Source organism: Rhinatrema bivittatum, chromosome 5 (assembly GCF_901001135.1).
Source record: "Rhinatrema bivittatum chromosome 5, aRhiBiv1.1, whole genome shotgun sequence".
NCBI classification, from domain to species: domain Eukaryota; kingdom Metazoa; phylum Chordata; class Amphibia; order Gymnophiona; family Rhinatrematidae; genus Rhinatrema; species Rhinatrema bivittatum.
Genome location: NC_042619.1, coordinates 158,574,212 through 158,596,761, shown reverse-complemented (window position 1 = coordinate 158,596,761; position 22,550 = coordinate 158,574,212). Strand labels below are relative to the sequence as shown.

The window sequence follows — 22,550 nt, the reverse complement described above, 5'->3', positions numbered from 1 at the left end:
CCGCCCCTGGCCATCCCACGCACGGGACTGCTCACCTGCATAGTTCCTCAGCGGGTCCCGGGACGACCTCCCTTGCAGTAGTTGCTATTCCAGCTAGGCCCCGGCGGCCCGCGACGGTGGTCGTCGGGCCTTCCACTGCACGCCAGGCCTCACGCCGAGGTTCGTCGTCTTCTACTATGCTAGCCACACCCATACACGCACGCGCATGGCCTGCCCCGAAACTTGTAGGGCCGAAGGCGGGTCCAGGTTCTGCTGCGTGCTCTGATTGATCTACGATATATGGAAGTTCCTGACTTCACTTCCTTGACTTGGCAATCGGGTCGGCTTGTATGCTAGATTGTCTTCGCGTTGTTCCTGCTTGTTCAACTCCAGCTACCTCGTTCATTGGGTATCCACAACACGTTCCTCGTGTCCCTGTTGAAACCATTGGTTCTCTCCTGGCCCTTTCGTAAAGACGCTCCTGCTCTGCTTGTCTCTGCAGAACCAGATACGTCTCTCCAGGTAAGAGAAGTCCGGTGACACCGATGCAAGTGGGAATACCTCTTAGCCTGGGAGGGCTATGGGGCTGAGGATAATTCGTGGGAACCATCTCAAAATATTCTCGATAAGGATCTTCTGAAGACTTTCTATAGAATGCACCCTGAGAAACACGGTCACGTAGGGGGAGGCCTAGAAGGGGGGGGGGGTACTGTTACGCACCCTGCCCACAGCCGTCCCGAGCACAGAACCGCTCACCTATATATATTTCCTCAGTGGGTCCTGGGATGACCTCCTTTGTGGTAGTTGATAGTCCAGCTAGGCCCCGGTGGCCCGCGGCGGTTGTCACCGGGCCTTCCATTGCACACCAGGCCTCACGCCGAGGTTCGGTGATTTCCTCCATGCTAGCCATGCCCATACGCGTGTGTGCGGCCTGCCCTGAAACTTGTAGGGCTGAGGGCGGGTCCAGGTTCCGTGAGGCACCCTGATTGATCTACGATATAAGGAAGTTCCTGACTTCACTTCCTTGCCTTGGCAATCGGGTCGGCTTGTATGGTAGATTATCTTCGTGTTTGTTCCAGCTTGCTCCTAGTCTCGTTCCAGGATCCTTCTGTTCCAGTTTCATTCCTGACTTGTTCCTGTTCCTCGTTTCTGAATCCTGCCTATTCCTGTGTTCGTCTATCTGCCTTCCCAGGTAGCACCCTTGGACTGACTTCTGGTACTGACCTCGGCTTGCTCCTGACCTGCCTGCCTGTCTGCTGCCTGTCTATGACCACCGCTAGTTCCTGACTCGTCTATCTGCCGTCTGCCTCAAGACCCAGCCTGTCCTGATCTATTCGTCTGTCTGCCACCTGACTCAAGGACCTCAGCCTGTTCCAGATCTACTCGCCTGTCTGCAGCCTGCCTCTAAACCTCTGCTTGCCTTTGACTACATCTGACCTCCAGTATCTGACCCTTGCTTTGGTGACTACTCTTTGGAATGACCTATGGACATTGACCTTTCACCTGCCTGACCACGCCTCCAGATTCTGGCTCTGTTTCTCACCTTATCGTCACCAACTCTGTTCTGGTTCTCCTGCTCCAGCTCGAACCTGACCACGCTCCTTCTGTGTCTGTGGGCACACCGGACTATCATTCTCCCAGGAGACCCTGCAAGGCCCACCTAAGTCCAAGCGGCCTGGGTCTCTACGGGTTCCTCCGAGGGTGACCTCGGGCTTCCAGTTGTGAAGCTCTACCTAGCCTCTGTCTCATTCAATGCTCCACCTCCTGGGGCCAGTTACCTCCTGTTCCCTTTCAGGGCCATTCCATCCTTGCTCCAGGACAAAAGTCCACCCCGAGCGCAACAGCATGTAAGTTTCCATGGGAAACTGATGCACTCTGATTAGCATGTGTAATTTATGATAGGGACTTTTGCTGGTATAATTTTCAAAGTGGATAAACACATTTATATTCCCTTGTAAAACTGGTATAACTTATGTGCATATGAGCCACATATTATACAGGTAATGTTATAAAATTACCATTCCAAAAGGGAGACTATTTTAAATGTCAGAAGTCAACACCTGTTTTGTCATTAGTTGATGCAAGGAAGGTGGCTCTAGTGTATCTGCCCCTTAATTTTAATTTTGTATTTCTGGGAAAATGTGTTTCCTGTATCAGAAAAATTGCAGGCATAAGTGAGGAAAACTGATATAATGTATTTCTCTTAGATTGTGAATTCATTTGTCTAACTAGCGAAAATTAAGAAAAAACATAATAAAAAATTAACTAACAGCAAACTAATCAGCCAGAAAGATTTTTCAGAATGAAAACATGCATATATCTATGTTGGCATCATAAGTGGAAATTGAGCAAACTATGAGGATTATGCCAATATTTTTCCACTGTGTATAATCATCTGCTGGACATCGATGCAAGGAAATCATTCCAGTGAGCCAGGTTGTTTTTTGACAGTTATGTTTGTCTGTCTAAAATTTAATATACAAGCATAAAACAAGTTCAGCATTTTTTACAGTAAAGGTATCTTCTGAGTTGTGTAAAACCAGTATTTAAGCATGTTTTGTTTTTGAATCATGAGCTATTTTTTCCTTATCCTATGATCTTTAGTGATCAGTTATTTTGAATATTTCCTTTTTCTCTTTGAATCTACAAACATGGGTGATTTTTTAAGAGGTACAGGCATAAAAAAGCACATATATGCATGCACAGTAAATAAAGCTTTTATACAGAATCTGTTTTGTAAACGTGAAATATATGCGTGCATGTTTGCATGCGTAAGTGAATGAATGTGTGAAAAAAGGAGGCTTGTTATAGGCATGTCGAGGAATGATTTGCATGTTCATGCATAATAATCTATTTTAAAAGTGACTTACACATGAATGTCATAAAAGGTATGAAATATTTTTACTACCTCTTATTTATGTATATAAGTGCAATCTTTCTTGCTGAATGGTGACTTGGTGTTTGGAGGACTGGCTTCTTCAGGTGAGAAGACAGGGCAGCAGGCTAGGGGGTGGGAGGAAGTGTCCCAGGGACAGACTGAACCATACTAGAGTGTAACTGAAATTGACAAGGTTATACTGGGAAGAGGGGTGGAGTGAATGTATGTGGGACATGGAGGCCCCCCCTGGAGTGTAACAGGAACAGACTTGACTATACAGGGTTTTAACTGGGACAGACTTAGAAATAACTGGGAGATACAGGTTTATATTGGAGGATGGCAGTGAGTGTTTCTAGTACATACAGGTCCATACAGGAGGATAGCAGGCTAAAACAGTGGGGGGGGGGGGGGGGGCGGGAATCACTGATAGAAAATGATTTTTCAGTATGACTCTAATAGGATTATGGGTGCTCATATCACAATGGCTGAGGATGGAAAGAGAACAGAGGAGGAGGAGAAGGAACATATTACAGAGATTATGGGGGGCTAGGGCACAATTTATGGATCTGTCAGAGGAGTAAGTCCTGTGCAAGTTCAGATTCAACAAGGATACCATACTGTACCTATGCCAGCAATTAGAAGAGTACCTACAACCTTCCATTCACAGGGGACAAGCCTGGCCAGTACATGTCAAGATCATTACCATCCTGGCATATTTTCCCACCGGCACCTTCCAGATACCTTTGGGACTGGGATAAGCCAGTCTCCCACCTCCATATCTATTAAGCAGTTCCTGGCTGCCATGCTCAGGAAAACTCATCAATATATATCATTTCCTTGGATCAGAGAGCAACAACAACAAATAATAACTGAATTCTACAGCATTGCATGCATCCCTCTGTCTGGGGGGGGGGGGGGGCTATTGATTTCACTTATATCCCTATAAGGGCACCAAATAAAAATGAGGACACCAACACAAACAGAAGGCCTTCCACTCTTTCAATATTCATGTAGTATGTGAAGGGCATCATGTTAGACATTGAGTCCAGATTTCCAGGATTCAGTCATGATGCCTACATTCTCTCTCAGTCAGGAATTCATGGAAGAGAAAATCACCAGGGGCTGATTTCCAATTACGAATTCACTTACCACTACCATCACACAGCAAATAACTTCTTATTTTGGTCTCCTTCATATCTAATTGGACTTACCACATTGGCCAGGAGGACTACTCTAGCCTCAAACATGGAACTAATCCCCTGCCCAGTACTAAAGGATATATAACTCTGCACTTCTCTGTCTTCTTCTCTTCAGATGATAGAGGATATCACTGAAAACCTAGCCCATGATCCTGCTAGCCAGCCCATAGATCACGATGAGACTCACTGGCAGAACAAGACACATGAGAGAACCTTCAATCTACACAGAGTGTGTTTCCATTACCTGAACAGATCCGGGGCATGCCTGATCTTTAAACCCTCCTCCTCCACTTAAGATCTGTGATAATTTTCTAACTTGCTGCATGCTTTATAACTTGGTAAGAACTAGATGCATGCCTCCTCCAGATGGTCTAGCAGATCATTTAGATAACAAGGAGTAGGAGGAGAAGGTACAGAGAAGGGCTACCAAAATGATAAGGGGAATGGAACAGCTCCACTATGAGAAAAGACTAAAGAGGTTAGGGCTTTTCAGCTTGGAGAAGAGACGGCTGAGGGGGGATATGATAGAGGTGTTTAAAATCATGAGAGGTCTAGAATGGGTAGATGTGAATCGGTTATTTACTCTTTCAGATAATAGAAAGACTAGGGGGCATTCCATGAAGTTATCAAGTAGCACATTTAAAACTAATCAGAGAAAATTATTTTCACTAAATGCACAATTAAGCTCTGGAATTTGTTGCCAGAGGATGTGGTTAGTGCAGTTAGTGTGTCTGGGTTTAAAAAAGGATTGGATACATTCTTTGAGAAGAAGTCCATTACCTGCTATTAATTAAGTTGACTTAGAAAATAGCCACTGCTATTACTAGCAACAACAACATGGAATAGACTTAGTTTTTCGGTACTTGCCAGGTTCTTATGGCCTGCATTGGGCACTGTTGGAAACAGGATGCTAGGCTTGATGGACCCTTGGTCTGACCCAGTATGGCATGTTCTTATGTTCTTAACCTGGCAATTACCCAAACACCAAGAAGATCCTATGCTACTGACACAATTTATTCCCTAAGTAAAATCTCCTCTCAACCCCTAACTTTATATCCCTCCTTACCATACGCTAAAAGTTCTATCTCATCCCTGCTACCTAATGCCTGTTTATCTCACCACCTCTGACCACCTTATTCAATGTATGTGTCTATCGCTAAAATGTATGATGTTTGCAGAGGAATCGTGAGTGAGTCACCTCTCAGGAGAGAGGAACAACCGTGGACTGAGACAGGGCTCCTTTCCAGAGCACGGGAGCTCGTTTGTTCCATCACCACTGGTAGTTGACACCAGTGACATCATCGAGTGGGGCCGGACCGCCTGATAAATTCCGCAGGGCTGCTGCAGGAAACCCGGAGGGGTCATGAGTGAGTCACCTCTCAGGAGAGAGGAACAACCACGGGACTGAGACGGGGCTCCTTTCCAGAGCCCGGGAGCTCATTTGTTCCATCACCGCTGGTAGTTGACCCCAGTGAAGTCATCGAGTGGGGCCAGACCACCCGATAAATACCAGAGGGCTGTGGCGCACAGCAGCTGGTGTGCTGCCGAAGCCACGTGCTAAAGGGGCGCGTCCCTCCTTAAAATTTTTTTGATTCCTTTAGCCTCCCATTTATGGGTAGAAAAAGGAAATCTAAGCCTCTGACTTTGTCGATGGGTACACTAATGGTAAGAGTACCAATGGACTTCCATGTGGCATGTAGGTTAAGCCAGTCTGCCAGGAATTCTATTCCAGATATTTAATTTGCCTCAGGATCCTCAGAAAGCCCAGGTTCAGTGCAGTTAACTCAATTTCAATTTGGTGAATTGGAAACAGTACCCCAAACTACTGTATTAAATGTGATGGAAATGATTTCTGAAAATACATTATCTGGTAATTTAGCTACAGATGGGGTTCAGATGGAATCTGCTTGTCAGACTACATCAGTCCCCACACAGGATGTAAATGTAATATTTGATACTAGGGATGTGAATCGTTTTTTGACGATTTAAAAATATCGTCAGATATTTTTTAAATCATCAAAAATCGTTAAGAGTCGCGATACAATAGAAATTCCCCCGATTTATCGTGAAAAATCGTAAATCGGTGAAGGGGGAGGGCAGGGAAAACCGGCACACCAAAACAACCCCTAAACCCACCCCGACCCTATAAAATGAATCCATTAACTTCCCCACCCTCCCGAACCCCCCAAAAACTTTTTACAAGTACCTGGTGGTCCAGTGGGGGCGTGGAGACCGATCTCCCGCTCTCAGGCCATCTGCACCATTTTGGCTGCCACTCAAAAATGGCGCCGATGGCCCGATAAAAAAAAAAAAACACCCGACCCTTTAAAAATGACCCCTTAGCTTCCCCCATCCTCCCGAGCCCCCCAAAACATTTTAAAATTAGCTGGTGGTCTAGTGGTGGTCCCGGGAGCAATCTCCCATTCTTGGGTCATCGGCTGCCACTCATAAAGATGGCACCGATGGCCCTTTGCCCTTACCATATGACAGGGTATCCATGCCATTGGCCGGCCCCTGTCACATGGTAGGAGCACTGGATGGCCGGAGCCATCTTTACGATTGGCGCCGCCAAAACTCCCGAACCCCCCCAAAACTCGTAAAAAATTTTGGGGGGGGTTCGGAAGGGTGGGGGAAGGTAAGGGATCAATTTTAAAGGTCGGGCCTCACTAATAAAAAATTAACGATGTGAATTGGAACCGATTCTGATTCACATCACCACCGATCAGATTTTTTTCTCCCACTAGCCGAACCCGATCGTTAAGTCGATCGGGCACACGATTCACATCCCTATTTGATACAATTGATCTGCAAAAGGTAACTTTGGGGGATGTGTGGAAAGTTTTATTGAATATGCAAAAATGTTTGACAAATCCTATTTTACAGTTTAATAATGTTACATCAGAATTTAAGAATGAAATAGTAAAGCATGAAACACGGTTAAATCAACTAGGTGAATCTTCTAAAATGGTAACTGCTCAATTGTCATCTTTACATACCTCAAATACTTCTTTTATAAAAGATAGCTTGATGATGCATAGACAATTGGAAAATTTAGATAATATGAATAGGATGAAAAATCTTAGACTATTGAACTTTCCTGTTTCTAGACTTTTGTCCCCTATCAAATTATTTAAAAAATATCTATCTGAAATACTCTCTATCTCTTCAATAGAGGGAGTATTTCAAAAATATACTATATTCCCAAAACAAAGATTAGGTCTCAAGAAGAAAGGGAAGATATGGATATAGTTCAAAGGGAATTTCCAAATCTGACTTCTTTCCTTGAGGCCTCAATAGATGATATTCCAGAAAGAGCAACACTTTTGGTCTCGTTCTGCAGGGAAAGAGATAAAGCTCTAACAATGCAGAAATATTTCAAAAACATTGGGTTCAATGAAAAGAGGACTATAGTCTATAGAGATGTGAATCGGAACTGGAATCTGATCGGTTCCGGTTCCGATCCAAATCTTAAAATTTTTATCGCCCAGCCCGATTTGAGTTCTGATTATTGGCTGCGCCCGATCTGATAATCAAAACACCCTCCTGAACCCCCCAAAAAGGTTATAAAATTACCTGCTGGTCCAGCGGGAGTGTGGGGAGCGATCAACGGCTCTCAGGCCATCGGCTGCGTTAATAAAAATGGCTACCGACGATTGGCCCCTGTGACATAGTGAGGGCAAAGGTAGCGCTGGAGCCATTTTGAATACTGGCAATACGCCCCGAGTGCAGGAGGTCGCTCCCGGACCCCCGCTGCACTTTTGGCAAGTCTTGTGGGGGTCAGGAGGCCCCCCAAGCTGGCCAAAAGTCCGTGGGGGTCCAGCGGGGGTCCGGGAGCGATCTCCTGCACTCAGGCCGTATTGCCAATATTCAAAATGGCGCTGGCGCTACCTTTGCCCTGCACATGGTAAGGGCAAAGGGCCATCGGCGCCATTTTTATTAACACAGTCAATGGCCCGAGAATGGGAGATCGCGCCCCCGCCGGACCACCAGGTAATTTTAAAAGGTTTTTTGGGGGGGGGTTCAAGGGGGTCATTTAAAGGGGTCGGGTGTTTTTTTTTTTTTATTGGGCCATCAGCGCCATTTATATTAGTGGCAGCCAAAATGGCGCTGATGGCCCGAGAACGGGAGATCACGCCGGGACCCCCCCCCCCCCCACTGGACCACCAGGTAATTTAAAAACATTTGGGGGGGTTCGGGAGGGTGGGAGATTTTTTTTAAAGGGTCGGGTGGGATTAGGGGTTGTTTTGGTGTGCCGGTTTTCCCGCCCTCCCCCTCCCCCCGATTTACGATTTTTCACGATAAATCGGGGGAATTTCTATTGTATCGCGACTCTAACGATTTTTGATGATTTAAAAAAAATCTGGCGATTTTTTTAAATCGTCAAAAAATGATTCACATCCCTAATAGTCTACCAACTCTAAAAATATTTATAAGAAATAAAAAAATAGAGAGCTAATTTATAAGTAATTGTTTTTATTCTTTAAAATAATTAAACTGGCAGATCAAAATAGTAATTTCCAGCTTCAAAAATGTGTTGTATAAAGTTTCTCAGTAAATATATATGTATAAAACAATGTAATTCTTAGTTAATATGGTAATATAATCAGGAATGCCTTTGTTATATTTCAATAGCCAAATAGATAATAGGAAATGGTTGAAAGAATTATGTTCAGAAAATATATCTTTTGTGCCCTATACTTTGTTTTTCACTGTTTATGTGGTATTTTATTCTTTCAAATGAGAATTGATTCCTTTTGTTTATTTTTCTTTTGCAGAAGAGTTAGAGAAGACTACTTCATGTACTATGGATTCAGGTGTCTTTATAAATGTGCTTTATGTCTAGTGCACCGGGCATTAGGAAATTTAAATGGGGATCCACGTTTGAAGATCGAGGATTCATTTGAGAAGATCTGGATGCAATCACCCGGTGATGTCGATGTGGACGTGTAAGAGGACTGCCAGTTGTCTGCCTGACCCGATTCTGAACAATGAGAATTTTATAATGCCGGTGTCCGGCTGACTCGATTCTGAACAATGAGAAGAGGACAAGGAATAAGAAGTGCACAGAAAATGCAATGTTAACCGAATGAGAAGATCTGCGGTGATTGTGTATAAAGAAAAGGGGTGCCGGACGTGAAGGGAGACTGCCCGTGATGACGTAGGTTCCGGTCCGGGCTATAAAAGGTTCACTTTCGACGGGATGCCATTTTAAATACAGAGGCGGCGCAATGGGTCCGCTGGAAAATGAAGATACTTAAAAGATGCCAAGAAGAGAAAGAAATTGAAGACGACAAATCGCGGCTTTAAAGTTGGGAAAATCGTGTAATTAACAGATACAGAAGGAAATCCCCCTGAAGCAGAACTTTTGGTTCGAAACACGCGCGTGTCGGGGAGAGGGAGATCAGCCAAAGTTGGAGCAGATGAGTAATGATGGTTCCTCTCGTATCTTTTTAACTGTGGCGTTATGAAAGTGATGGTTTAAAGTGATCTTTGAACAGTTTGACGTGGGGAAGTTTTGAATATAAAAAGTAAAACTTTAAAAAAATTTGATGTCATAATTAAAGCAAGGTGGCCCCGTACCAATTCAGGAGTCTGTGAAATTTGACAGACCCTTAGAGTGAGGGGCCTACATATACTTGGCAAAAATTTATTCATATTAATTAATGACCAGTGATACGATTGATTTGAATTTGTGGGTGTACATTAGGGTACACTGGAATACAATGGTGTATGGGTAGAAGGTTGTGATTGATAGCTCCTTCTGGAACATCGTATGTGTGCAGCCTTAGTGGAAAAACTAGCTGTCAGTGATTTGGAATGGCTGGCACTTCTTCCGCCTGCCACACACCCACCTCTCCTTTCTTTCCCCCTCTCCTCACACATACACAACAGTTGTGTATGCTGCTTCTTCAGTATTTCCAACCTTAGAAGAAGAAACAAGGCTCAGGATTCAAATCCAAGTCTCCCACATGGAGGCATAGAGCTGCTCCTACTGAGCTGCTGACTCAGATCCGCATTATATTTTTACATTTTCAAGTCACCAACAAACAACTGACTTAACAAAGAATAGCTCTGTTAATATCAAATCATTTAATGTCAATATGTGCTTTTTAACTTTGATAAAAAGGTTATTTTCTTAAACAGAATTATTTCTAAATAATTAGGCAACAGTGAAATGAGAACACACTGAATGCTTAGGCATTGTGTTTAGATGCAGAATTATTCTGCATCTAGCATTTATTTTCACTTAAGAATGGCCAGTTATTTGTGAATCCTATTAGCAAATGTCAATCTTCTTGAATTAGCAATGTTTAATGTGCAGGGGTATTAAGAAACACAAGTGTTTTAATCAAAGAGAAACCTTACTTTTGTTGTGAAAATATTGAATTAGCCTTAAAATTGTTTTAGAACTAGGCCCAGCTTAACTAGGTGCGCACGCCGTATATTTGCACAGGGCGGAATACCTGATGGGACGACGGCAGCAGAAGAGGATACATGGTTGCTGGCAGAGATCAACCCATCTGTGGCTGAAAATGAGAAAAGGATGGGAAGAAGAGAGGCAGGTCGCCAGCTGGTTAAAAAAAAGGCCATGGCAGTTTTCTCTGTTAGCCACATGTGCGCACTCACAGCTTTCCAGCCCTTGCCCCCTCCCCCCTTCATTTGCGAGAAGGCCAGTGGGTCCAAAGGAAAGTCAAGCCCACAGGGCCATGGTGGAGCTAATCCCACCAAGGCCTGATCTTAAGAAAGAAGGAGGCCTGTGAGGCTGTGGTAGAACTCATCCCACCATGGCCTGAAGTGAAGAAGAAGATGGATGGGGCTGTGCAAGGAGCCTGGAGAAAGGAGGCTCTGTGTGTGTGTGTGTGAGTGTGTGTGTGTGTTTGAGAACCTATGTGCATGTGTATGAGTCAGAGCTTGTGCATGTCTGTATCAGAGCTGGTATGTGTCTGTGTCTGCGTGAGAGCTTGAATGTGGTGTCTGTGTCAGAGCTTGTATTCATATGTGTGGATGAGAGCTTGAATGTGTGTCTGTGTTAGAGCTTGTGTTCATGTGTATGTGTGCATGTCTGTGTCAGAGCCTGAATATGTGTCTGTGTTAGAGTTTGTGTTCATATTATGAGTCTGGGAGCTTGAGTGTGTGGCTGTGTTAGAGCTTGTGTGTCACATATAGGCTCCCACAGGCCTGTACACACACACAATATGATTGTGAGGGACAGAGAGGGTATGTGTGTGAGACCTTAGGCATGTTTTTGAGAGATGGAAAGTATGAGAGAATGAATATGTGTTTGTGTGTGCATGTGTGTGTGCATGTGTCTATGTGTGAAGATAAAGATTGTGTGGCCCTACCTCCCACAATGCACAACAATGTCAGGGTGACTGGAAATCCAAATATCTCAGGTATAGAGAACAGGAGATTTTTAAATCCTTAATAATTTATTATTGGGTGTAATTTGATGTTTGTGCAGTTTGAATATTTTATTGTTTTTTGAGAGGAAATATTAGAACATTTTAATTATTAGATTTTTTTTTTTATTCATCAGATGTTTTGAAATATTTTGTTAGTGTTTGGGAAATTTTGGATATTCTATTTGATGACTGGTTTGAAAAATGTATTCTTTTTATGGTTATTAATTTGCTATTATGATTGATGATTTCTTGATTTTATTATTTAATGTTTTATGAAGAATGGTAATGTTTCTGTTTTTCCATTGTTGCTCTGCTTATTGAGGCTGGCTTGTTGTGGGTTTGAGTTCAGTTTTTCTCTGCATGCTTTTATTTATACTTTCTGGGCTCTTTAGTCTGTATTTGGTCAGGGTCTCTCTGTGTTCTCCATGTGTGACCAAGGTGAGGAATTCTGCTACCATATAATTTATCTGTAGGGATCTATGACAGTCTGGTTAGTAGGGATGTGCATTCGTTTGCGACAAAATAGGAAATAGAGATGGTATTTCCTATTTTGTCATGTTTCGGGGGGGGGAGGGACAAGGAACGATAAGAAAACCCACAAAAGTTTGTGGTGGTTTTATCGTTTTTTGGGGGGGAGAAAGGGCACATAAAAAAAAACACCTAAACCCACCCCAACCCTTCAAATTTAATTAATTTTAACCCCCCCAAACTTGCCAAAATTCCATGGTGGTCCAGCAGGGGTCTCAAGAGCAATCTCCCCCTCTCGAGTCATCGGCTGCCACTAAACAAAATGGCGCCAATGGTCCTTTGCCCTTACCATGTGACAGGGGCTATTGGTACCATTGGTCAGCCCCTGTCACATGGTAGAAGCAATGGACGGCCCGCGCCATCCATTGCTCCTACCATTGCTCCTACCATGTGACAGGGGCTGACCAATGGCACCAATAGCCCCTGTCACATGGTAAGGGCAAAGGGCCATTGGCGCCAATTTGTTTAGTGGCAGCCGATGACTCGAGAGGGGGAGATTGCTACCGAGACCAGAGGCTGGCCAATGGCACCGATAGTTCAGTTTTCCTAATAGAAAGTGTATTGGTGTTATAGGTCTTGGTGAAATATGTGCAGTGTTGCCTTTTCAAAGATAAGTTTGTTAATGCTTCGGTGCTGGAAGTTAGGGCTATTTTGGTATGGGAGGTTTACTATATTCTAATGGTAATTCCATTTAAGAACATAAGAACATGCCACAATGGGTCAGACCAAGGGTACATCAAGCCCAGCATTCCGTTTCCAACAGTGGCCAATCCAGACCATAAGAACCTGACAAGTACCCAAAAACTATTTCATGTTACCATTGCTAGTAATAGCAGTAGCTATTTTCTAAGTCAACTTAATTAATAGCAGGTAATGGATTTCTCCTCCAAGAACTTATCCAATCCTTTTTTAAACACAGCTACACTAACTGCACTAACCACATCCTCTGGCAACAAATTCCAGAGTTTAATTGTGTGTTGAGTAAAAAAGAAATTTATCTGATTAGTTTTAAATGTGCCACATGCTAACTTCATGGAGTGCCCCCTAGTCTTTCTATTATCCGAAAGAGTAAATAACCGATTCACATCTACCCATTCTAGACCTCTCATGATTTTAAACACCTCTATCATAGCCCCCCTCAGCCATCTCTTATCCAAGCTGAAAAGTCCTAACCTCTTCAGTCTTTCCTCATAGGGGAATTGTTCCATTCCCCTTATCATTTTGGTGGCCTTTCTCTGTACCTTCTCCATCGCAATTATATCTTTTTTGAGATGCGGCGACCAGAATTGTACACAGTATTCAAGGTGCGGTCTCACCATGGAGCGATACAGAGGCATTATGACATTTTCCATTTTAGTCACCATTCCCTTTCTAATAATTCCCAACATTCTGTTTGCTTTTTTAAATGCCGCAGCACACTAAACCGACAATTTCAATGTGTTTTCCACTATGATGCCTAGATCTCTTTCTTGGGTTGTAGCACCTAATATTTTATTTATTTATTTATTTAACATTTTTCTATACCGAGCTTCATGACAAGCTTCATATCAGGCTGGTTTACATCAAACTTAGGGGTTAACTTAATAAAACCATATAACAATACCATATAACAAGAAGGCCGAGGTGCAGATACAAATAACAGGGAGAATGAACTTGGGGACTAGGGTTGCCAGGAAATAAAGGACAGAAAAAACTGGAGAATGAACACGCATGAATATAAAAAGGCTAGGTTGGGCATTTAGTCTGTAGAGCTAAATGAAAGAATTGTTGCAATGTTAGGCTTAAGGGAAGGCTTGGACGAAAAGACAAGTCTTGAGTTTTTTTCGGAAGGTAGTCAGGCAGGGTTCTAGTCTTAGATCATTCGGCAGGTTGTTCCAGGTGATGGGGCCAGCTGAGGAGAATGCTCGTTCTTTCATGGAGGTTAGTCGAGCGGATTTAGTTGGGGGGAACTTGAAGGGTTCCTTTATGTGCCGCTCTGATGGGTCTTGCAGATGTGTATAGTTTGAGAGGGAACTGAAGGTCTAACGGAAGTTGGTTGTGTATGGATTTGTGGATAATGGTGAGTGCTTTGTGCAAGATTCTGTATTTAATAGGTAACCAATGTAGGTTTCTAAGTATAGGGGTGATGTGAGTTCCCCGGTTAGTGTTGGTTAATATCCTGGCAGCTGAGTTCTGGAGCATCTGTAGTGGTCTGGTTTCAGAGGTCGGGAGTCCTAAGAGGAGAGAGTTACAGTAGTCGGTTTTGGAGAATATTGTTGACTGGAGGACCGTTCTGAAGTCCTGGAGATGGAGGAGGGGTTTGAGTCTTTTCATTACTTGTAACTTAAAGAAACAATCCTTCGTAATATTGTTGATTGATTTTTTTAGGTTTAAATGGTTATCAATGGTGACTCCTAAATCTCTAACTTGAGTGGTCTGAGGAATAGAGGTTGTCTGATCATGGCTGGTAGAATGGTCGGAGGAAATGAGGAGAATTTCTGTTTTGGTTGCATTAAGGACCAGGTTCAGGCTTGTGAGTAGGTGGTGGACCTGAGGCAGTTATCCCAGAAGGTGAGGGTCTTTGGAAGTGATTCTTTAATAGGGATCAGGATCTGAACGTCATCAGCATATAAGTAGTGAATAAGGTTAAGGTTTGTGAGGAGCTGGCAGAGGGGCAGTAGGTAGATATTAAAGAGGGTGGGGGACAGAGAGGAGCCTTGGGGAACACCTAGTGAAGATTTGATGTTAGGAGATTCTTTATTGTTGATAGTGATCTTGGAACTTCTATTATTGAGGAATGATTTGAACCATTGGAAGGCGTGTCCAGATAAACCAATGTCTGAGAGACGATTGAGGAGGATAAGAACATAAGAACATAAGAAAATGCCATACTGGGTCAGACCAAGGGTCCATCAAGCCCAGCATCCTGTTTCCAACAGTGGCCAATCCAGGTCATAAGAACCTGGCAAGTACCCAAAAACTAAGTCTATTCCATGTAACCATTGCTAATGGCAGTGGCTATTCTCTAAGTGAACTTAATAGCAGGTAATGAACTTCTCCTCCAAGAACTTATCCAATCCTTTTTTAAACACAGCTATACTAACTGCACTGACCACATCCCCTGGTAACAAATTCCAGAGTTTAATTGTGCGTTGAGTAAAAAAGAACTTTCTCCGATTAGGTTTAAATGTGCCCCATGCTAACTTCATGGAGTGCCCCCTAGTCTTTCTACTATCCGAAAGAGTAAATAAACCGATTCACATCTACCCGTTCTAGACCTCTCATGATTTTAAAACACCTCTATCATATCCCCCCTCAGTCATCTCTTCTCCAAGCTGAAAAGTCCTAACCTCTTTAGTCTTTCCTCGTAGGGAAGCTGTTCCATTCCCCTTATCATTTTGGTAGCCCTTCTCTGTACCTTTTCCATCACAATTATATCTTTTTTGAGATGCGGCGACCAGAACTGTACACAGTATTCAAGGTGCGGTCTCACCATGGAGCGAAACAGAGGCATTATGACATTTTCCGTTTTATTCACCATTCCCTTTCTAATAATTCCCAACATTCTGTTTGCTTTTTTGACTGCCGCAGCACACTGAACCGATGATTTCAATGTGTTATCCACTATGACACCTAGATCTCTTTCTTGGGTTGTAGCACCTAATATGGAACCTAACATTGTGTTATTATAGCATGGGTTATTTTTCCCTATATGCATTACCTTGCACTTATCCACATTAAATTTCATCTGCCATTTGGATGCCCAATTTTCCAGTCTCACAAGGTCTTCCTGCAATTTATCACAATCTGCGTGTGCTTTAAACTACTCTGAACAATTTTGTGTCATCTGCAAAATTTGATTATCTCACTCGTCGTATTTCTTTCCAGATCATTTATAAATATATTGAAAAGTAAGGGTCCCAATACAGATCCCTGAGGCACTCAACTGCCCACTCCCTTCCACTGAGAAAATTGTCCATTTAATCCTACTCTCTGTTTCCTGTCTTTTAGCCAGTTTGCAATCCACGAAAGGACATCGCCACCTATCCCATGACTTTTTACTTTTCCTAGAAGCCTCTCATGAGGAACTTTGTCAAACACCTTCTGAAAATCCAAGTATACTATATCAACCGGTTCACCTTTATCCACATGTTCATTAACTCCTTCAAAAAAGTGAAGCAGATTTGTGAGGCAAGACTTGCCTTGGGTAAAGCCATGCTGACTTTGTTCCATTATACCATGTCTTTCTATATGTTCTATGATTTTGATGTTTAGAACACTTTCCACTATTTTTCCTGGCACTGAAGTCAGGCTAACCGGTCTGTAGTTTCCAGGATCACCCCTGGAGACCTTTTTAAATATTGGGGTTACATTTGCTATCCTCCAGTCTTCAGGTACAATGGATGATTTTAATGATAAGTTACAAATTTTTACTAATAGGTCTGAAATTTCATTTTTTAGTTCCTTCAGAACTCTAGGGTGTATACCATCCGGTCCAGGTGATTTACTACTCTTCAGTTTGTCAATAAGGCCTACCACATCTTCTAGGTTCACCGTGATTTGATTCAGTCCATCTGAATCTTTACCTGTGGTTCATGGTGTCAAACGCCGCGGAGATGTCTAAGAGGACTAGCAGGAATGAGATCCCTTTGTCTAGGCCCATGAGGATGCGGTCTGTTAGCGAGATGAGGAGGGTTTCAGTACTGGAAGACTTGTGAAAGCCATACTGGGAGGGGTATAAGATTTTGTGTTCCTCTAGGTAGTCCGACAGCTGTGAGTTCACCACCTTCTCGGTGAGTTTTGCTAGCAGTGGGAGGTTGGATATAGGTCGGAAGTTAGAGAGCTCATTAATGTCCAAGTTGGTTTTCTTCAAGAGAGGGTTTAATAGATGCTGATTTAAGGTCATCTGGGTAAATTCCTTGGGCAAGGGAGCAGTTAATGATGTCGGCTAGGGATCTGGAGATGGTGCCTGGAATAAGGAGCAGAAGTTTTGTTGGGATGTGGTGACTGGATGGTTTCAGCTTCTTGAGTGTTGATTCAATCTCCAGTGGGGTGGTGGGCTCGAAGGACTCTAGGTAGCTGACAACGAAATCGCTCCCGGACCCCCGCTGGACCCCCAGGGATTATTGGCAAGCCTTGGGGGGGTCAGGAGGGGGCTCTTGACCCCCCCAAGGCTTGCCAATAATCCCTGGGGCTCTTGACCCCCCCAAGGCTTGCCAATAATCCCTGGGGGTCCAGCGGGGGTCCGGGAGCAATTTCGTTGTCGGCTGCCAATAATCAAAATGGCGCCGATAGCCTTTGCCCATACTATGTCACAGAGGCTTTCGGCGCCATTGGTCAGCTCCAGTCACATGACAGGAGCACAAGATGGCGCCGATGGCCATGTGACAGGGGCTGACCAATGGCGCCGGTAGCCCCTGTGACATGGTAGTTCAGAGGCTATTCGGCAGTCGGCACCATTTTGAGCAAGCCTGGCAATAGCGCACATGGGCACGAAGGATCAATTGGCACCCGGGACCCCGCTGGACCACCAGGGATGTTCGTAAGTCTTGGGGGAGGGATCGGGATGGGGGGGGGTTGTATATATGTACGAAAATGCTTGAAATGCTTTTAAATGCTTGGGGTGGGTTTTTTTTTAGCTTCGTTTCCCGATTCATTTTTTGGCCCAGTTTCGGGTTTCCTCCCTCGTTTCATTTTCGAAAAACGAAACGAGAAACCCGAATTGTACCACGAAGTATCCGAACCGAAAAACGACCCGGTAGAAAAAAATGAAGCACATCTCTGTTACTGGTGAGGCTAGATGAAAGCTGGAGATGTTGGATGAATGCTGTAGATGCTGGATGAAGGCTGGAGAGTCTTGCTGGATGCTGTAGATGCTGGATGAATGCTGTAGATGCTGGATGAATGCTGAAGATGCTGGATGAAGGCTGGAGAGTCTTGCTGGATGCTGTAGATTCTGGATGAATGCTGTAGATGCTGGATTAAGGCTGGAGAGTCTTGCTGGATGCTGTAGATACTAGGTGAATGCTGGAGATGCTAGGTGAAGGCTGGAGAGTCTTGCTGGATGCTGGAGAGGCTGGAATGGAAGTTGGGTGGATGCTGGAGAGTCTTGATGGATGTTGGAGAGGCTGAAATGGATGCTGGATGGATGCTGGATAGATGGATGCTGGAGAGGCTGGAGAGGCTGGAATGGAAGTTGGGTGGATGTTGGAGAGTCTTGATAGATGCTGGAGAGGTTGGGGTGTATGCTGGAAGAATGCTGGTTGGATGCTGGTGAGGGTGGTTTAATGCTGGGGGGGCTAGATTGGTGCTGGCTTTAGTCCGGGCAGCAGGATCCGTTTGGCTCGAGACGTTTGCTGGCATCTACAGATAATGGCTATAGATACTTCAGTGGGTATTGGTCGGGGCTCCCTCGGGGCTGCACGAAGGGGCAAACAAAGGGGCCTGCCCCTTTGTCGCGCTCCTTTGGCGCGCGACGGTGCACGGCGCCGAGCTGTTGAGCAGTTTAAAGCCCCTGAAGGCTGGCTCCTATTGGCGGCGACGGATCGGTAGGCGGGGCTTCTGTTCTCGGTGCGGCGCGGCTTGCTAGTGGATTATTTACTTTGTTTTTGCTTTGCCTTTCCTTCCTAGGTTTCTGCCGCGCTATCGGCGCTGAGGTCGCCTGTGGGGAGAGAGTAGAAACTGACCTTCCCCCGGTGGGGCTCGGCGCCGATTGCGCAGGCCTTCCCCGATCGCGGCAGCGCAAGTGAAGAGATGGCGCCAAGCTGTTGAGCAGTTTAAAGCCCCCTGAGGCTGGCTCCTATGGCGGCGACGGATCGGTAGGCGGGGCTTCCATTCTCGGTGCGGCGCGGCTTGTTAGTGGATTATTTACTTTGTTTTTGCTTTGCCTTTCCTTCCTAGTTTTCTGCCGTGCTATCGGCGCTGAGGTTGCCTGTGGGGAGAGAGTAGAAACTGACCTTCCCCCGGCGGGGCTCGGCGCCGATCGCACAGGCCTTCCCTGATCGCGGCAGCGCAAGTGAAATATGGAACCCAACATTGTCTAATTATAGCATGGGTTATTTTTCCCTATATGTATCACTTTGCACTTATCCACAATAAATTTCATCTGCCATTTTGATGCCCAATTTTCCAGTCTCAAAAGGTTTTCCTTCAATTTATCACAATCTACTTGTGATTTAACTACTCTGAACAATTTTGTATCATCTGCAAATTTGATTATCTCACTCGTCATATTTCTTTCCAGATCACTTATAAATATATTGAAAAGTAAGGGTCCCAATACAGATCCCTGAGGCACTCCACTGCCCACTCCCTTCCACTGAGAAAATTGTCCATTTAATCCTACTCTCCGTTTCCTGTCTTTTAGCCAGTTTGCAATCCACAAAAGGACATTGCCACCTATCCCATTACTTTTTACTTTTCCTAGAAGCCTCTCATGAGGAACTTTGTCAAACGCCTTCTGAAAATCCAAGTATACTACATCTACCGGTTCACCTTTATCCACATGTTTATTAACTCCTTCAAAAGGTTAAGCAGATTTGTGAGGCAAGACTTGCCTTGGTTAAAGCCATGCTGACTTTGTTCCATTAAACCATGTCTTTCTATATGTTTTGTGATTTTGATGTTTAGAACACTTCCCACTATTTTTCCTGGCACTGAAGTCAGGCTTACTGGTCTGTAGTTTCCCGGATTGCCCCTGGAGACCTTTTTAAATATTGGGGTTACATTAGCTATCCTCCAGTCTTCAGGTAGAATGGATGATTTTAATGATAGGTTACAAATTTTTACTAATAGGTCTGAAATTTCATTTTTTAGTTCCTTCAGAACTCTTGGGTGTATATCATCCAGTCAAGGTGATTTACTACTCTTCAGTTTGTCAGTCAGGTCTACCACATCCTCTAGGTTCACCGTGATTTGATTCAGTCCATCTGAATCATTACTCATGAATACCTTCTCCGGTACGAGTACCTCCCCAACATCCTCTTCAGTAAACACCGAAGCAAAGAAATCATTTAATCTTTCCACGATGGCCTTATCTTCTCTAAGTGTCCCTTTAACCCCTCGATCATCTAACAGTCCAACTAACTCCCTCACAGGCTTTCTGCTTCGGATATATTTAAAAAAGTTTTTACTGTGAGTTTTTGCATCTACATCCAACATATTTTCAAATTCTCTTTTAGCCTGTCTTATCAATGTCTTATATTTAACTTGCCAACATTTATGCATTATACTATTTTCATTTGTTGGATCCTTCTTCCAATTTTTGAATGAAGATCTTTTGGCTAAAATAGCTTCTTTCACGTCCCCTTTTAACCATGCCGGTAATCGTTTTGCCTTCTTTCCACCTTTCTTAGTGTGTGGAATACATTTGGACTGTGCTTCTAGAATGGTAATTTGTAACAATGACCACGCCTCTTGTACATTTTTTACTTTTGTAGCTGCTCCTTTCAGTTTTTTTCTAACAATTTTTCTCATTTTCACAGTTTCCCTTTTGAAAGTTTAGCACGAGAGCCATGCTAAACTTTATTCATTTATTCATGACTTTCAGAGAGCCAAGCCCACATGCAGCACACACTATAAAAAGTCTAATTCCATAGAAGTTCCAAGTGTCTTTTTTGCAGTTTTCTGCAGTGCATATAAATATGATATGTATGTTGTGATATTTTTGCCTCAGAAAACTGACATTTGAATGAGCTTCTTTCATGTAAAATATATTATTAATCTATAATTGAATTGTGCGTGTGTGTAACTGTGTGTTTGTGCAAGTCTGTAAGGTTTGCCTAGAGTATCTAATACCCTTCCTTTGACCATGGGTTACTTTTGGAGGATATATGGTTGAGAAGTATATGAGATTGCATATCTAGTAGATCTTGATTCACCAAGAGTCCATTTTTGTAAGCTTGCTTAATTACCTTGTTTAGGTAGCCTCTAACCTTCAATTTAATTGCCATCAGAGAATCTTGTCACTTATATTCCCATATGTTAGAACGTAAACACCTAAGCAAAGGAACTCACCTGTTGGAATGCTGTCTCTTAAATGATGTGGATGATTACTCTTTTAGTGTAGGATGGTATTTCTATCTATTTGCTTAATGTAAATTGCTGTGGAAAGAAATTCTACAGCAATTTGAAGGTCTAAAAGGGAATGTGCTTATGATGGCTAGAGAAGGTGAATTGGAAATTAGAATCTCTGGTATTTAGCCAAACACTAAATTCACTAAGTTTAATTTGAGTACCTGACCATATCATCTATAAAGGTTACCCAACTATTTGTCAAGGATGAATATTCTGAGGAATGGATGTATATTTATTCAATTTTCACCATGTATAGGCAAGCTTTTGTAGGGGCATGGTGGCCTCCATAGCTGTACCTTGTATTTGCTGGAAAAAATTGGTTGATGAACATAAAATAATTTTTGTAAGGGCTACAGCAGCCAAATCAACAATAAACTTCAATGTATCAGTGATAATTGACAGAGCTGCCACTTGAGGTATATATGTATAAAGGGTAGTTATATCTGCTATAACTAGCAACCAGTGAGGTTGAAGGTAGCCAGTCCCTTATAAAATCTGTACAAAGTGGGGTAGATTTTAATATGGTGCACGTGGGCTTACATGTGCAGGCGCGCGCAAGTTATAAAATCAGGGGTTGGCGCACACAAGGGGGTGCACAGTTGTGCACCTTGTACGTGCCGAGCCACGCTGCCTTCCCCCGTTCCCTTCCCCCTAGCCTGACCTTCCCATCCCTTCCCCTAACCTTCCCCCCCTAGCCCTACTCTATCCCCCCCATCCTTTGTCTTAGCTGTCAGAAGCATCTGGCCCCACCCACTCCCCACCCCCAGACTGCCCTACCCTGCCCCGCTCCGCTCCCACCCCACCCCTTTAGTAAAGCCCCAGGACTTACACGTGTCCCGGGGCTTTATGCGCATCACTGGGCCTTTTGAAAATAGGCCCGGCACGCGTAACCCTTTGAAAATCCAGCCCAGTGTGTAGAGTCACATATATGTGAATGTATATTAGGTAAACTAGGCTGTAGAATGTGGTCCACATAGTTTGACAAGGGTCAAAGGAAGGACTCAATCACTGATACAATGGGCCAATAAGGTGGAGACTGAAGATCTTTGTGCATTTTAGGTACCAAATAAAACACAGAAATATGAGGGTAAGGGTCCCATAAAAATGAAATTATTTAAGAGTAATAATCTCAGTTTGCATAGCCTTTTTTGAGCAATGAGTAAATAGCTTTTTGGAGATCTTCTGTAGGATCTTTTTTCCTTTTGCATTTCCTTCTGTCTCGAAAGTCTTTGATTATTATGGCTCCTAAACGAAAGGGGAAGCAGAGAATCTACCCCTCGACGCCCTCGCTACCTCTGGGGCAGAAGACTAATCCACAATGTGCCGCTAAACCATTGGATGTGGGTCTGAGTGATCCGGCTGTTGGGCCAGTGGAGGGAGACTATGACCCAACCTCAGAATTATACTCTCTCAGCCTGTTGGATCAGAGACTACCTCCGTCCGAGTGGGAAGTCTTGACACTATGCCTGATCGGAAGTCCCGACATGGATGTTTGTGCTGATCGAGCAG

The 22,550-nt window shown here is 43.8% G+C and overlaps 1 pseudogene; it reads left to right on the top strand.

The window, feature by feature from the left end:
- LOC115092379 overlaps positions 1–9,006 on the top strand; it is a 50,666-nt pseudogene extending 41,660 nt beyond the window's left edge.
- The last annotated feature ends 13,544 nt before the right edge of the window (positions 9,007–22,550 follow it).